We start from the raw sequence: 15,965 nt of genomic DNA on the forward strand, positions 1-15,965 counted from the left end.
TTAGATGTTGGAATACAGACACCATGCCATTCTGGAGGTAGAGGACAGTGACATTTCAGGGTACTTGTGGCAGGGAACTGAAGGAGCTGGGGATGGAAATGGGTTCAAAATGGGCAGGACAGGAGCCAGCAGAAGGTAGCAGATTGGATATCACCTCTGAGAAGAACCAAAAAGCAAAGGCAGAATGGTTGGAAAGAAGATGGCCTGTGACAGTTGTCTCTGTATCTCAGTTTTCCTACTGATAAAAATAGAGGAAATGATATTGGCTAGCATTGTGCCACCACTGGAAAGATAGTTGAGGGCGACTCATATGTGAATAGCTTCCAGGGTGAGGTGCTCTTTGTGCTGCATGCTGCAGCAGCAGTGGGGTTCTCAGGCTTTTTGAGAGCCTCTGTTGAAGAACATGGCATCAGAGGTATTTCTCTGGAGACTCGTCTTTGAGCGGTGTGTGGTGTAGTCAGAGCTAGTCTTTGGGAAGAGGAAGGGCTTTCTTGGCCATGGGTTGGAGATAGACTAGCAGTGCAGCCATATTAGGAAGGGATGCTTAGGAGTCCCCATGGCCCCTCCCCTCCCACACTGAACTCTGTCTAGGTTTGTAAGGCAGGTGTTCAAATAAATAATGCAGCTAAAAATACTTCCAGCAGCAGCTGGGACTTCCTCGGCTCTGGGATGGTGGGAATACAGCATCCCAGCTACTTGGGCAGGTGTGTTAGCTCCAGAAAGTTAGAGCAAACACACTCCAGACACATTTTGTACATGAGCCAAGGCCTCATTTCCAACAGAGAAGCAAAACGAAGCATTTATTTCATCCTGTATTGCTTAGAAACAGGTGTGCTTCTGCTCAAGGCATCAGCAGAGCTAAAACAGAGAAAATAATAGGCCCCCACTAGGGGGAGACAGTGGTTTCAGAGGAGTAAGTAGAATGAATATTATCTGCCTCCTATCCAGGACTGTTGATCACTAACAAGCAGTACCCAGCATAACCTCAAAGAGAAGCTTAATCTATATTAATAGCCATAACAATGGTAATTCTTAAAAAACAGCAGTCTTTTATTAAGCATGGTATGTATCATATACCATATTTGTTGTTCTACATAATCCTCAAAGCAATATTGGGGTACTATTATCGCCATTTGCATAGACTCAGAAACTGGAATTCAATGCCAAGTATCTTACTCAATGACATACATGCTTCAAATCACAGGAATTGAAAATCAGATCCAAGTCTGATTCCTGAGATACAGATACCTTAGTAAAAATATTAGTTGCACTTCCTTTTGAACCTGTCAGTTATATGACATCCATTGCCTTTTTCTTTGACTCCGAATTTGCCATATACATTAATAAATAACAATAACTTGTGTTGTTGGCATTGTATCATATCCAAGGTAATTTTAGAGAATCTATGTTGTTTTTAGCCCAAGGATCTGTCACCCAAAACTTCATAAAGATAATCACACACATGACTCTTGGCAGTTAAGCTGTAATGACCTTCACCTTGGGTGCTGCCCCTGTAAGATTCACTATGGCACATGTAACCTCAGAGGGGTTACATCTGACAACCTAGTAGGATTTCTGAATTGAGGGACAAATAGAGTGTTTCGAGCAGTTTAGTAGGTTCACGGTGCTCATTGTTATCCCAGGATGAGCATTCCTGTGGCATTGCCCGAGAAGCACTTGACCAGTCATAGCCTGAGTCGCCTAAAGCTTGCAGATGAGGCCAGCCGAGCCCTGTGACCTTGTGAAGGCAAAGCTGCTGACAAGCTGATGAAGACTCATTCAGACTTTATATGAAAACAGTGGCACTATCCAAAAAATCTTCCCTTTGTGGCAGGATCTGGTTGGGAAAGAGGAGTCTGTTTCAGAATTTCAGGTTTTAAAGGGTAAAAATGTTGTGACTTGCAAGTGAGGCATGGTTCAGGTATTTTTGAAATTGAGATTGTAGTCTCATTTTTTCAGTCCTTGGAGTCAGTCTTCCTCCCCAAAGTGGAATCACAGTTGGGTTTACTGAAAGAGGAGGTGCTCACCCTCAGGGTCCAGCCAAATGACAACTTTTGGTTGATAAGGAAAGTGTTTCAGAATTCTCCTCAGCCTCGCTCCTGGCCAGTGACCCTGTCGGATCTGATAATCTGAACAAGCTAGAGGTCTACCGAGAGCTGCAAAAGAGAGCTGCCCCAGCATGCTGGTCTGTGAGTGGGAACTTTATCAGAGTGGTATACCAGGAGTGGGTGACTTGATGATCAGCCATTTTTCTATCTATTCTTCTGGGTTTAAATCTGAGGTAGGGTTAGGAGAAATTTTGCTGTCTGTTATTTATCCTGTTAGCAGGAAGGCTAGGAAGTTCATGGTCAGGTGTCTAGAATAAAATATAGATTGTGAACTGTAGGTCCAAATGTAATGAAGTTCTATGACAAATGTCCACCTTGACCCTGAACTTTAGGAAGAGGGAATCATTTTTACTTGGCCAGAGTATTTGAAAGCTCTTTGGGGCTTCACTGGAGTTGCAAATACTATATTTATAGGAAACCAGGAAGTAGAGGAATGGCATATTGGAATTACCTGGGAACCTTTCAAAATTTTGTATGTGTCCTGGATCAGAATTTCTAGATGTGGAGAGCCGAGTCATGTGTATTTTTGGAGAGCTTTCTGAGTCAGATAGTCCCATGACCTACTGAGTTGAGATCCCTTGTATTAGATTTCTGCATGGTAATGTTGTTTTTCTCCTGGCCACAGCACATTCCACCCATGGCACATTACTCCTGTCTTTGAATTTGGAGGGGCATGGGCTCCAGAAACCCCGTGGGCTTGGTGCATTTCTGAAGCATGTATATGTGCCAGTGTGTGCATGAATTCATTTGTTTTCTGAAGCACAGGGTCTGCTGCTGGCCCTGTAACATGTGATCATAGTATGTGGACATGGCAGCCTGGGCAGACTGACTCTCCCCATTTCACCCTGCCTGCATACGGAGTTAACATCCTCAAGGTAAAGCACTCAAATCCCATGCTGACCTTTTCGTGAAGCATTATAATCAAGTTGAACATTTCCAGTTTTACCACAAATGCTTGCCCCATGGGAAAATACTTCCGTACATTTTATGACAATTGAGTCTGATTTTGAGGAACTAATTTGTATGGAATGCAAAATGTCCAGCCTTACGTGGAAACTGGAAAGTCCCCATGTCCAGACAGGTCCAACATGGCATTTTTATTGTAAAGACAGGGGAAACAATGAAAGATTGTGTTTTCTATTTCAGAAAATTCTTCCTTCATTGTTTTGCATATTTTTTATTTTTATTTTTTACAGTCCTGTGGTTCTAATTACCACAGGCAATTTTGCAGATAGCTAGGCTCATGAGAAACATCACCCTGTTTGGATTTCTCACTCCTACATGGCAGAGCCTGCCAGTCTTCTACAGGATGTGAAGTCTGCGTGGTCCCAAGCATCCTGATGTGAACATACTGACCCCTTTCAGAGACACTTGGAAATAGGACACAAAATGCCATCCATGTCAGCCTTTTGCCCCCCACATTATAGTTCTGCCCACAAGAGAAACAGTGCTGCTCAAATGCTCTGGTGTATCCAACAGCCCTCGAGGCTTCTAACTTCATTTGGAAGAAGTTAGAGAAACAAAAGCTGCTACTTTTCAGGCTAACATCTGCTGACACAAACAGAAGCCCCTCAAGGATGTCTTTCTCCAGAGCCCAAACTGGGGGCTCACATGGAGAAATGTTATTATTGGACCTTGGGTACTCCAGCCTCCAGGCCTGGCTAATGACTTACTCAGCATGAATAGCTAGTGGTGATGGGGAAAGTGGGTGTGAGATGCCTATTAAAGGTAATAAGATGCCCAGTGGAACATTGCTTGTCTGCTGTTTTGACCTCTGGTTCAAGGGAGATGCTGTCCCCACTCGAAAACTGGGGCACACTGAAGGCTCCTGTGGTTTCCTTGCTGAGGTGTATTCAACATGGCTGCATCTTCACTGCAACAAAATTTTAGAAGCAACCTCTTAGGCAGGGACCTCTTTCTACAAAATGATCTCAGGATGTCTTTGGTTCTGTTTACCTGAACTGTGAGAAGACTGCTAAGCAAGCATGGGCAAGTACAGGTGTGTTTAAAGGTTTCGCCAATCCCAAGAATCTGAGAGCACTCTAGGGTTCATGAGAGACTGAGGACTCCATTTCCACTTCTGGAATTTGCCTCTTGGCACTGCCACACAAAGAGCCTGGGTTGGGAAGATCAGCTGGGCCCAGAGGACACTTGACTCGCCATTGCCTTCTCCATGAGCCCCTTGAGCAGGCATCTGACTGTCACACATGAATTTGGAAGCCACAGGGGCATAAGGCTCTCCTTGCTTCTCAGTGCAGCCGGGATTCTCTCTAGGGCACTCCTCCAAGTCTCGGTGACTTCATCTGTAAAGCTGGGTGCTGGTGTATTTTAAGCCGGACTGGGAATGAACAGAGAAAAAAAGCAGAATGACTTCAAAGCTAAAACAATTGAATTCTTCAGGCTACCGTGCTCTGTTGTGAAAGTCCAATTATTGTCCCCTGCAGAATGTCTCCAAAAACATTTCATCTAGATTTTCTCACTCTCCCATGTGTTGTCATTGGTGTGACAAACCAAGTTACCCTAGGTTCACCCATGTTCCACATTTACTGTCTCACTGACACCCAAGGCTGTGGCTTCTCCCTTCTCTCCCCTAGCTCTGGCTTGCCCTGGCAACACTCAAGGACTAGCAAGGAGGTGCCTGTGTTCACCTACAAGGCTTCATACATGTGCCTATCACTTACCTATTCATTTCACAAACTTTACTGAGCATATTATCATCATCATCATCATTATTATCATTGCTAATAGTCTGTGTTCTGGCCACTGGGGATGTAATAGTGAAGAAAACAGGGAAAATCCATGCCCTCATGGGGCTTCCATTTTAGTGAAAGAAATAGATAATAAATAGGATACACTATGGTATGCAATGATTTACTTCCCTATATAATGCTAACATCTTTCAAACTCTATTTTACATCTTTTTTTTCCAGACAGAATCTTCAGCTCTCTGGCCAGTGGTCCCCTGTCTGGCCTTGCCTGGCTGTCACCCATTATAGACATCTGCAGCTTATGTTCATACTCTGTAACCACTTTCTGCTACAGAATCTCCTTTGTGCTCCCTGGAGCCCTAATCTCTTATGCCTCGATCAATGGGTGTGTGCCTTTCCCATTCGGATGCTCATTTTTTAATCCCTACTGCCTCCCTCAATGTCATCCTGTTCCATTTTTCTTTATAGACTTTCAAGTCTACTGTACCTGCTGATTACTTAGCGGAGAGCACTAGACATCTCCCTTAATTAATTCCATCGATCTGAAATCCCACAAGGTTTGAGGTCCTTAGATTTCTGAAGCAGCTAAATGGAATGTCTAAATTCCAACCTTTTCCTTCTACAAATTGTTTTGCCACACTTATTGGGAGGAAGTGCTGTGGTTTTATTTATTTGAAGGAATATATTAATCCACTGAGGACTCTGCATTCTTAACTGGGTTTTTGGGTACAGAGCAGAAGAAAAAAAGTGCTTGGATCGCTTACCTTCTCACCTTCCTTCTTCACTCCTCATCAGGAATCCATTTCTCAGTGTCCTCTTTCTTTGGTCATCTCCCTTGGTTTTCACTGATTTCTATAATACTGGCTCAGGTGACACAGTATCTCAGCAGCCAATAACTTCTTATGATTTTTTGAAGGAGTATGACCCTTACAAAGGGTATGGAAGCTCTGCCCCTGACTCCCTTTTGCAGAGCAAAGGTCCAGGAGGATACAACCACATCCTATGGCAGTGATTGAGCTGAGTTATACACACATGGTTCTCTAGTATTCTTTCTTAATAGTTGGCAGTGAATTTCTGGTGGGGAGAGTGGTCAAATCTGTCTCTGGGTCATAGGGTTTGTATAAATAGTGAAGCTTCCACACAGAGGCTCAAAAATCAGTATTGCAAACAACTTTAGAGATTATGAACTCAATTCTCTCATTGCAGAAATGTGAAGATAGGCTACACAAATTTGTATCTATCAAGCATCCATTACATACTAGGCTCTAGACTAGGCATTATGCATATATAATCTTGAAATGGAGAAGTAACTGAATTGGCCATGTTGTAAGCTGCTAGTAAAACCCAATCTGTTCCCAAACACCATACTGCCTCTTCTCAAACCAACTGACCTAAGAGAGAGAAGAGAAATTCAGTGTAAAGAGCTTTCTTGGGTCTTTTTGAGGCTTCCAGTCTACTCCGTGTTAAGCTGACAGCCACTGTGAGCTGTCCCCAGAAGTTGGCACTCTGGAAAACACTGACTGGGCGGCCTGATTGATTGTGCTTGGAGCACTGGCCGTCATCAAGGAGTTAATGCTGGATGTGTGTGGGTAGTGGCAGTGGAAGGGGATGGGGGGACAGATGGACAGAGGGGCGTATGACCCCCTCCAGTCATGCCATCTGACCGCCTGAAGTCGTGTACATGGTAGAGGGCCAAGAAACCCACTCTGAGCAGGCCGTGGACTTGTCTGAAAGGGCTTTTCCCTTTCTTCCCTGGGCCAGCCCAGCAGCACAGCACCACACTGCCTGCGGCTGAGGAAGACTCTGTTGCTATGCGCTGGAAGCTTAATTTTATTATTGCTCTCCCCTATTTAATGTCTGTCTCTCAGGCAGCTGGTGATGTTTTAATGAAGCTGGAATTGTATAGTCTGTAGCGCTGGATAATCATAAGCTGCCGAGTCAGAATCAAATTAATAATTCATGAAATTAAAGTGTATAATTAATTTGAACCCTGCAGATGAGAAGAAGGGCCAGAGCACACAGCCTGGAAGGAGCTGAAGTGTGGGGAGTGTTTATTTACTGAACTCAGCCTCTATTCCCCAGCAGTACAGATCTGCACACAGGTTAGCTGTGGCATGTCTGTGTGTCTGCTTGGACATGCATGCTTACCTGATACCAGGGCTTTTCACCTAAAACTTGGAACAACTTTCTTAGAAGCTCGAAAACCATTTTAATTGACTTCAGGTCACCTTTCTCTGGTCCTAGAAAAAAATCTTGCCCAAATGGGAAATGAGATGATCAAGTGTGTACTACTGGCTTCTGAATCTTTGTACCACGGAGGTTGTACAGGAAGCACCATTAGAATCTTCACTCTTTTCTGGTGTGCACGGGACATAAATCAAATCCAAGAATTCAGGAGCACTTTTGAGGTCTATTGGGCTTCTAGGCTTATAGATTTCTCCTTCGTAAGTGCTCCCTCTGTCTCACACACACACGTACAAAGCAAGCAGAAACACCTTCCCCCTGGACAGTGTAATGATAGCTTTCACATCTAGTACCTTATTTTTCCTCACAGATGCCCTTTGCAATAGCTGCAGAAAAAAAATACTTTTAATGCCATTCTAGGAGCAACAAGGTGGAGGAAAAACAGCCCAAGGAGCTCACTCAGAGAGGAGTGAGGTGAAACCTGGTCCAAAGGTGTCCAAAGCACTCTGCCTTTCCCATGTCCTCTTCCACAGGCAACTGTGCAGGGCGGTGATTGGTGCCTCTCTGGGTGTAAGAGGAGGCCTTCTGCTCATTACTGGCTATTTGCACACCTCATGGGGCATTTTATGTGTCAGCTGCAGACATTTATTGGGATCCTTTACTGCATCTTTAGGGATGCTGTACAGGTGGGTTTCTTTGGGTTTTTAAATGACAAATTTGGCCTGCTATAGTAAACAAAGGAACCTTTGGGTTATGCTTTTTAATTGAAATATATCTTCTAAAGTTGAAGTCTCCTAATTACAGCAGCTTCCTCTCCCAGTACTGACTTGCAGAGAATGAGTAGGGAATACAGTAATATGCAATTTGCCATTCCTCCTTGTCAGGCCTTTGAGAGTTCTTGTTCTAAAGGGACAAATGACTGGTAGCCATGATACAGACTAATGATGCATAAGCCCCCAAAGGTTTAGGCTGAATTAAGGCTCAATTGAATTCACAATCTTTGGTCTTCAGAATATTTATTTGTCCTTTGTACAGAGGCTGGCTCTGTATGCCTCTGTGTTCACACATGGAACCAGAAGCACAGGAGGAAGCTGTACCGGTGAGACACCTCCTTAGGACTCGCCAGCCTCACATGCGACAGAGTTATGCATATCAGTTCCCTTTGCTCTTCCCCAGGTCTGTATGCTTCTCCCATTTCCTTCCACTTGCATAGCTTTGGCTTCCATAGTCCCTTTCTGCTTCCCCACACAAAAGCTTTCTGCCACTGGTGGTTTTCCAGACTGGCTGCTAACCCATAAACACATTCAAGACTCTGTTTTCCTTTTAGCAATCTTTAAATTTGTATGTCTGACATTCTCAGTCCGATGAAGGAACTTCAGATGTCCAACCTAAAACAAATGCTTTTCAGGACAAAAATAATGGCCTTGGGATGTAATAATGGCTTCCTGTCTTCAGAGCACTTTGATAACAGGGTGGAATTCTTACTGTGAAATAGCTATCTATCATAGAAAGGCAAAGTAGAGAAATAAAGTGACTTACCCAAGACAACTAGCATAGTTGGCACCATGACAAATTTTATTGTCGTACTTTTCTGTTGGTAAATGGAGTTTTGATGATCTTCGGATTTGGAAATAAAATTTAACTACCTCAGATCTTATGGAATTTCTTTCTCTTGTATTAATTGAAAGCCCTTCATTTTTTTTTTAAACTGTCCTCGATGAATTAGATCTCATCTTACTGGAATGGTATCATATTCTTTAATGGACATTTTAGCTTCAAAGTTCAATCAGTTTTTGAAAATATTACAAATCATTCAAGACTATTGTGGAATAATCAGAATTATCAGTAGCATATTCAGCCATGACCTTTCTCTTTTAACATCCCAACATTTTGGTCAATTCATGGTTGCCTCCTCCAGGATCTTTGTGACTCAAATAAGTGGAACAAAATTATAGACACTGTGGTCTTTTTCTGCCATGGGTTTACTGTAAGAAGAACAGGGCAGAATGGGAGGGTTGATTCCAGAATCTGCTCACACATCATGTGACTAACTGGACAATGACCCCACATGCCCATGCAAACAGTGATTAGCGTAGACTGCCATATGATCAGTTTAATCACCCATGTGGCATTGTGCCATAAATATCACTGGAACCAATGAATTAACCAAAATAAAGAAAAAAAATCCCTGGTCACATCTGGATACATGAATAGAAAGAAGCATGATGAAGCCATATCAGGGAATGTTGTAAAATTGTTAGCATGACCACTTACCTCATCATTGGATCAGCACTATGTTTGACATTATTGAGTATAAAATAGAGTTCTATGGAGTGTAAAATAGTCTTTAGAAAGTCTATGGAGAAGAGAAGTACTTCCTAAAATGTATAATAACAAAATACTGCTTTGGTAGTATAAGCAGCCCCACATCTCACATTGTAAAACAATTTTCCAGTCCTTTAGAAGAGAGGCCCGCAGACAGCTCTGGAGGCTCATGTCGGGGAATGGCATTGTCACTGTCCTTCTCTATGAAGACGGAGAAGGGCTCAGGATCCTTCTTAGTGTCCCCTCTCTCTGAGAGCCTCTCTTGTGCTCCGTAATGCAGGAAGAAGTCTGCACTTCAGTCCTCTTGGCTTCCTCCAGGGCCTTCTCTTGATCATTTCATTTGATCAGCTGCTTTGCAATCCAATATGGTGCTAGGGTTTTGCAAGAGCTCAACACCAAGCTTAGGCTTGATTAAGTTACAGATCCCCAGGGATGAAGATTTTGACCCTTAAGCTGCTCCTGAATGAATTATTGCACTCATCCCTCAGCATGCACATAATGAACACGTAATGAAAGTCAGTAATTAACTTACTTAATTTATGTATTTGTTTAATGTGTGCCCTTAATGTCTATCTTACAATCTTAGAAAATCGCTACAATTCTGTGGGTTTTGATCGTAAGACCTGAGAAGACAAGGGCTGTCCCTGGGTAGTTTCACTTATCACTCACTCACTGTGTTGTAGTAATAAAACTGCATTTAGTTACATTCAGAAGAGTACAATTATTAAAAAATGAAAGAACCACCAATGTTGAGAAAGTAAATGGGAAAATAACTTGTTCAGTGGTTCTGTTATTTGGAGCAGAGTTACAATTCTTGGGATAGCCCTTTCTGTCCCACAGCATCACTCACACAATTGCAACTCTTTCATTCTTAAGGGTTAGCGATTCCTTTACGGTTAAATACACACGCACACGCACAAGTGCGTGTAAGGAGTTTTGAGTTTAGTTGGAGCACTGGAGCGAAAGTCAGTACTGCTTTCACGGGTGCCAGAGATGACCCGTGGCCTCTTCAGCGCTTGACGTGGTGGCCTCTGCCCCATCTACCGTGAGGCTCTTTGCCGTGATCAGCTGCTAGCATTTGGATGCAGGTCATGGTACATCGGCTTCTTTTTGTTTGAACACCAGAGTTTTTCATCTTAGTTTTCAGGTGAACACCTGGTACTGTCTTCTCCCAACCTGTAAGGAGGACCTGTAAGAAGTCTTCTATCCCTCAGCGGGGTTTTTAGTGTGACCTGCTTGCATTTGCATCCTCTGCTGAGGAGTTGAGAAAAGACACAAATGAACAGAGAGTGGAAGGAGCTCCTTCCTCTTCACTCTGGCGAGGACAGCGTGGCGGTGGCTAAGACACGCCGGCCATTTCAGGTCTTGCTTCTTGGACAACTGACCGAGATGCCCATAGTGCTGAAGGGGCTCTTCACAAATGTCTTCCCATTTCCTGGGCCAACCAGGAATTTACTTATTTTCTAAAAGTGTAGAGGTAATTCAAAATTTTCAGAAATTATTTGTTATCATTATAGCATTTCACCACAGGCAGCAGATAGCCCATTATTTAGAATTATAATGTATTTGGATTTAGACAAAGGCAGAATAATGAAATTGAAAGAAATGCAGAAAATATGGGTATTAATGTTAACTAAACACACTGCACTCAACAGAAAAGGGAAGCTCTCTCAGCCAAAGCCTTGTTTATTTTCCCCAAAATGCATATATTTTTGCTCAGGGCCTCTGAGCTAACTTTTCCACACCGGCCGGCAGTCATTGAGTAATTTTTAACTGCAGGATGCATCTCTTTCATGATAGTCTCCCCACCCACCACAACATATTTCAGCTTAAATGGCCTGTTATTTTTCTTCATAGAGCCATGTCTCTGCATGGGCGAGAACTACAAAACCAGTCAGGAGGAATTTGATACGCCAAGTGGGTCAGCTCATTATAACTTCGAGGAAACCACAAGATAATTGTAGGGTTACTGCTGGTAAGCTCCTCAGCACTGAGTTAGGCATTCATCCTCTTTTCTGTTCAGCTCACAGTAGCCATTTCTCTCTCTCTGTAGATTTTACAGGACATGAAGTAAAGGTGCTTGACTTACATCTTCCAGTAGAATTTTCAAGTAGCATCCAGGGATACATGGTAGCTTATATTAGAGGGTTAAGAAAGCCAGCAGTAAACTGTGTAGTTTGATTCTCATAGTGGGTAGGAAATTAATCTTAGACAATCTGCATCCAATCATTGGAGTACCTTTATTGATAAAAAGTACATTTTCCCGAAAGGATATCCTGTTGACAGTCACTCACTGTCAAGTGGTCAGATTTGACCTACGAATTACCTTTTGCCATTTATCCATGTGCTTATGCTCATGCCTTTTATTTTTGTCTTCTTTCTTTTAACTCATCGTTATTATCAAAAAAAATTTGTTAAGAGTTTATGTCTGAGGGTAGCAATAGGTTGCACCTGCTTTTTGGGGATCCGAAGGTTAACATGTGCTTTTAATATGCATATAAAGATTTCAAAAGTGTTGTGTAAAAATGTTTATATATTTTCAGATATACATATATAGCTTAATAATAATAGAAAACACTTATTTGGCATTTACTGTGTGCCTGGTACTATTCTCGGCACTTTCCAGGCAATTTACTTAACTTTTTAAAAAAAGTAGGTGAGGTACATATAAATATTATTGTTCTTTTACAATTAAGGGACCTGAGGCCCAGAGAGGTTAACGAACTTGCCCAAGATTACATAGATCATAGTGGATTAGTTAGTCAACCTAAGCAGACAACTTGGCTTAAGAGTCTATGTCTTTAACCAGTACATTGTATGCCTTTTCAATGTAAGTATAATAAGCAGAGGATAGATAAGAAAAATAATAATCATTATAAGTAAACATTACTAAATATCTCATATGCATCAGGCACTGTGACAAGCATTTTACGTTCATTGCTTCATTTAATCCTCCCAATACTTTGATTAGATGCCAATATTTTCCCACATCAAAGATTTAGAAGCAATCTTAGTTTCTAAATCTGCCCAATGTTAGCAACTAATAAAGACCGGAGCCACTGACTATTGGGGTAAATCTGGGCTTTCGGCCGCTCTAAATCAATGTGAGAGTAGCAGAAGGCAAAGTTGGGGGTTGGAGGAGGTTGAGAATGGCAGGTTGGTCAGCTGGAGAGAGCATGAACTTCGTGAATCTACTTCCTGTCCACCAGGTCTGTTCCGCTCCAGGATGATAGCAGTGGCTGTTGGTGCCAGCATGGGTGGTCTTGAGATGTGACAGACAGGTCACAGTTCAGTTCATCCAATGCTTATGCTGTGTTGTGTAGGATCTGGTGATGCCAACTGTGTGCCCAGAAGCCAGTCATGTGGCCATTTTGACCTCTCCAGTACAGGCATCAGAGTAGACATGGCGTCTTAGGACTGCTTCATATGTGTTGAAGATGAAATAGTTAAGGGCCACTTTCTCACCCTGGGTCCTAAGACACCATGAAGGGAGGGGTAAACTTTTGAGGGGAAGTTGTTCCTTGCTCTTGGCTAATTTCCAAGCACCTCCCTCCCCTCACTCCAGCACCCTCCCACACACACCTCAGTGAAAGGTGTTACCAAAGTAAAGTTACCTGTCATTCTCGCTGTTTGTTTTTTTTTTTCTCTTGGCAACCACAGCTAAGTTGAAATCTGACCACCCCAGTAAGCCAGGTTCCAAGATGCACACCCCCTCAAAAAAGTACAGCTTTGTGTAAGCTTAGTTAAGACCAAGGTGAAGACACGACACAGAGAGGCCCTTGCAGGCTAAAGAAACCATTAGAATAGCCATTTTTTGAATAGTTTGCTCTATTTTCTCTCCTTTTAAGGTTTGTTAACCCCCGTCTCTCGCTGATAAAGTTTTAGGTGGGTTTTATTTTTGCCACTATATTTTTCTTCATGTTTAAATTTTCTTTAGTGTACACATGTTTCTTTGTTTAATGTGCAAAAGCAATGCATAGATGTGTAGCACTCATCAGAATGGCATTCTGGGAGAAATGGAGGGCTCCGGTACTTTTTTGCAGGCATGCGAGCATATTTGTGTCTGTTGGAGACATATGGACAACAGGTCTTCTGTGGTCTGGCCTCCTTTCTTATAGGATCTAAGGACTCCTCTCCAAGAGGATGGCCCACTGGACTCCTTTCTGCAAGCCTTTTGCCTTTTGCCTTTTTCCTACCTCTGCTTTCCTTTCCCCATCAGATATGCTAATCGTGCATATCATCTTCCCTTTTCATCAGCAAAAAAAAAAAAATCTCGCTTGGCTTCTCCTCTGATTTCAGCCTGTCACTTGATGAGGTCCCTGCTATTTATATTTTTGTTTGTTAGGAGGGAGGGGGGAAACATATAAATAAAGCCCAGGCAACCCAGCCGCCCTGCTGGATACACAGGGACTCCCTCATCTTATGGCAGCGGGACCGCCTAACTGGTATTTAAGCAGGGACCAAGAGGTCCACACTGTGAATGCAGTGGAAAGGGTTACTGGGAAATGCAAACAAAAACAACATGCAAATGAGGCTGCCAGCAACAGGTAGACTTAATCAGATGCTGTCAGATGAATTCAGCATCTCTCCGATTGTCGCCTCTCTTTGCCTCCCATTCGGAAGCCCTCATCTGCTCCAGATGTGGTTTAATTTACTGCGACTTGGCTAATTACTGTAATTAAGGATTAATTACTGTTAATTACTTTCACATAAACTCAACGCCAGTCAAAGAGCGGAGCCTTATGAAGTCTGCCACAGAAGTGAGCTGGGCTCGGCAGCCTGTGTGAGCTCGGCAGGTCTCTCTGCCTCGCCTGGGCTCCTGCTGCGGCAGAGTCCTCACCTTCTAGCATCACCAGCGGAATGGGAGGCCAAAGGTGTGTGAAGGGTCAGTGCTTGGGCCCCAACGGTGTGTCAACTAGCAGCCACCTCCTTCCACATGGGCAACCAGGAGGACAGGGCCATGTTGGGCAGAGGGCCCGGACAACCTGTCTTTCCCTGTGAGCGTGGGAGCTAGCGTGGCCTTCAGTTTCTAGGATTACACTGTTGGGTTTGTGAGCTGGTAAGAAGCCACATTCTGTGTTGGTGCTGAGGTCCTGGAGATGTTCCCCACAAGCAATTGGAGCACAAAGCAAACAGGGCCAGGAAACCAGTGCCACTTCATCCATTTCTTTTTGACTCCTGCCTTCCATTTTCAGAGCATGGTTTTTATTTTTTTTTATTTTTTACGATATTTATTGGGGACTGAAATGGGGCCTTGTGCATGTGAGGCAAGCTCTCTACCACTGAGGTACACCTTTAGCCCTAAATCATGGTTTTATTTTTGAGACAAGGAATGGACAAAGGAATGGTTCCGCATACTGCATTTACCCACTCGTACAAATTTTAAGATTAGCATCATCCCAGACGTCTGTTCTCCAACTTAACCTGGTTTCTCAGCTCCGCCAGGTACTAAAGCTGGTCATTCTAGTGACTAATAAAATTGTTCTCCTTAAGTTCCGAGTTCAACCTCTTCCCAGCAAATGGCATTGCCTTCTATGTTGTAAAGAATGGTGAACACTTTAATCTTGAAATCTCTCCATCTCCCCTTACCTTGTCTCCTAATCTATTTATGTCCTTTCTTTGCTCTCTCCCTTCTTAATAAGAAACTCTTCTTTTTGAGGTGACTCTGCTACCTTTGGCCCTCATAGTATCTTTTTCTCTCTGGCCTTTGCTTGATCTTTCATGCTGATATTTCCTTCTCTGTAGTTCATGGGCATTCTCTTCCAACTACAAGACCTATAGAACTTGTGGAAACCTTCCTAGACTCCATCTTTCTCAGCTGTATACAATCTTTCCCTTCCTCTTATCATTCAAAGGCAGAGGTCCATGCATCAGTCTTCCTTTGCCTCCATCTTTGGCTGATGCTTCTCTACTCCCTTCCTCAAGATCCCACAATTGCTTAGTGCAGTGTGTATTTTGCTAAACCTCTTTCTTAGCAGTAGCTGATGCCTTTCTGCCCCGTTTCTTCTCCAAAGCTCTTGTCCCTTGTCCTCTGGGATTCTGGATGCCTTTGTTCCTATTAATGTGCATTTTTCTCATGAGGCACTAAGATGGTGGTGTTTCCAGTTTTGGCCTCAGACCAACTGTGCATAGATCTCATTTGGAACTCTTGCAGGTGGACCCCATCGCTCTCAGGGTGTTTGTGACTCACCCACTCAACACTGAATTCCTTGATTTCATATATCTCGTTTCTCTTTGCACCCCTCAAGGATATAATGCTACCTCAACAATATGGAGGCCCCATTTATGCTTGGTGAACCATGGAACCTAAGGTCATGGGCATCTTTGGATAAGGTGGTTTAATGACTGTGGATGCTTTGGGTGACTTTGTTTCCTGCATCACTTTTACCCAACCCCAGGAAGATTTGTCTGTTTGAAGATCAGGCTAGTCTTTGTGTCTTTTAAGAAAACCCTAGAATCTGTCTGTTTCAAAGTGAGGTCCAAAGAAGGTCTTTTTTTTTTCTTATTCTTATACTGTATGAGGGTAGAATGGGCAAGCTTAGTAGCTTCTGAAGCTAATACATTCCTATCACCACATAGTACTTTAGCAAACCTGGTTCTCTTACAGAGAAGGTCTTTTTTGACAGGAAAATTCCAAATG

The 15,965-nt window shown here is 43.1% G+C and overlaps 1 protein-coding gene and 1 non-coding gene across 7 annotated transcripts in view; one reads left to right on the plus strand and one right to left on the minus strand.

Annotated features, from left to right (window-relative positions):
• Pbx1 (PBX homeobox 1) overlaps nucleotides 1-15,965 on the plus strand; it is a 307,106-nt gene that overhangs the window by 147,586 nt on the left and 143,555 nt on the right. The window lies entirely within an intron of this gene.
• On the minus strand, nucleotides 15,837-15,950 carry LOC147829112 (small nucleolar RNA SNORA66). Its single transcript, XR_015449599.1, has one exon. It is a non-coding gene; the product is annotated as a small nucleolar RNA SNORA66 (small nucleolar RNA).

This window comes from Heterocephalus glaber, unplaced genomic scaffold, assembly GCF_053883595.1.
Source record: "Heterocephalus glaber isolate CG9 unplaced genomic scaffold, H.glaber_assembly_v1.0 deba00000738, whole genome shotgun sequence".
NCBI classification, from domain to species: Eukaryota; Metazoa; Chordata; class Mammalia; order Rodentia; family Bathyergidae; genus Heterocephalus; species Heterocephalus glaber.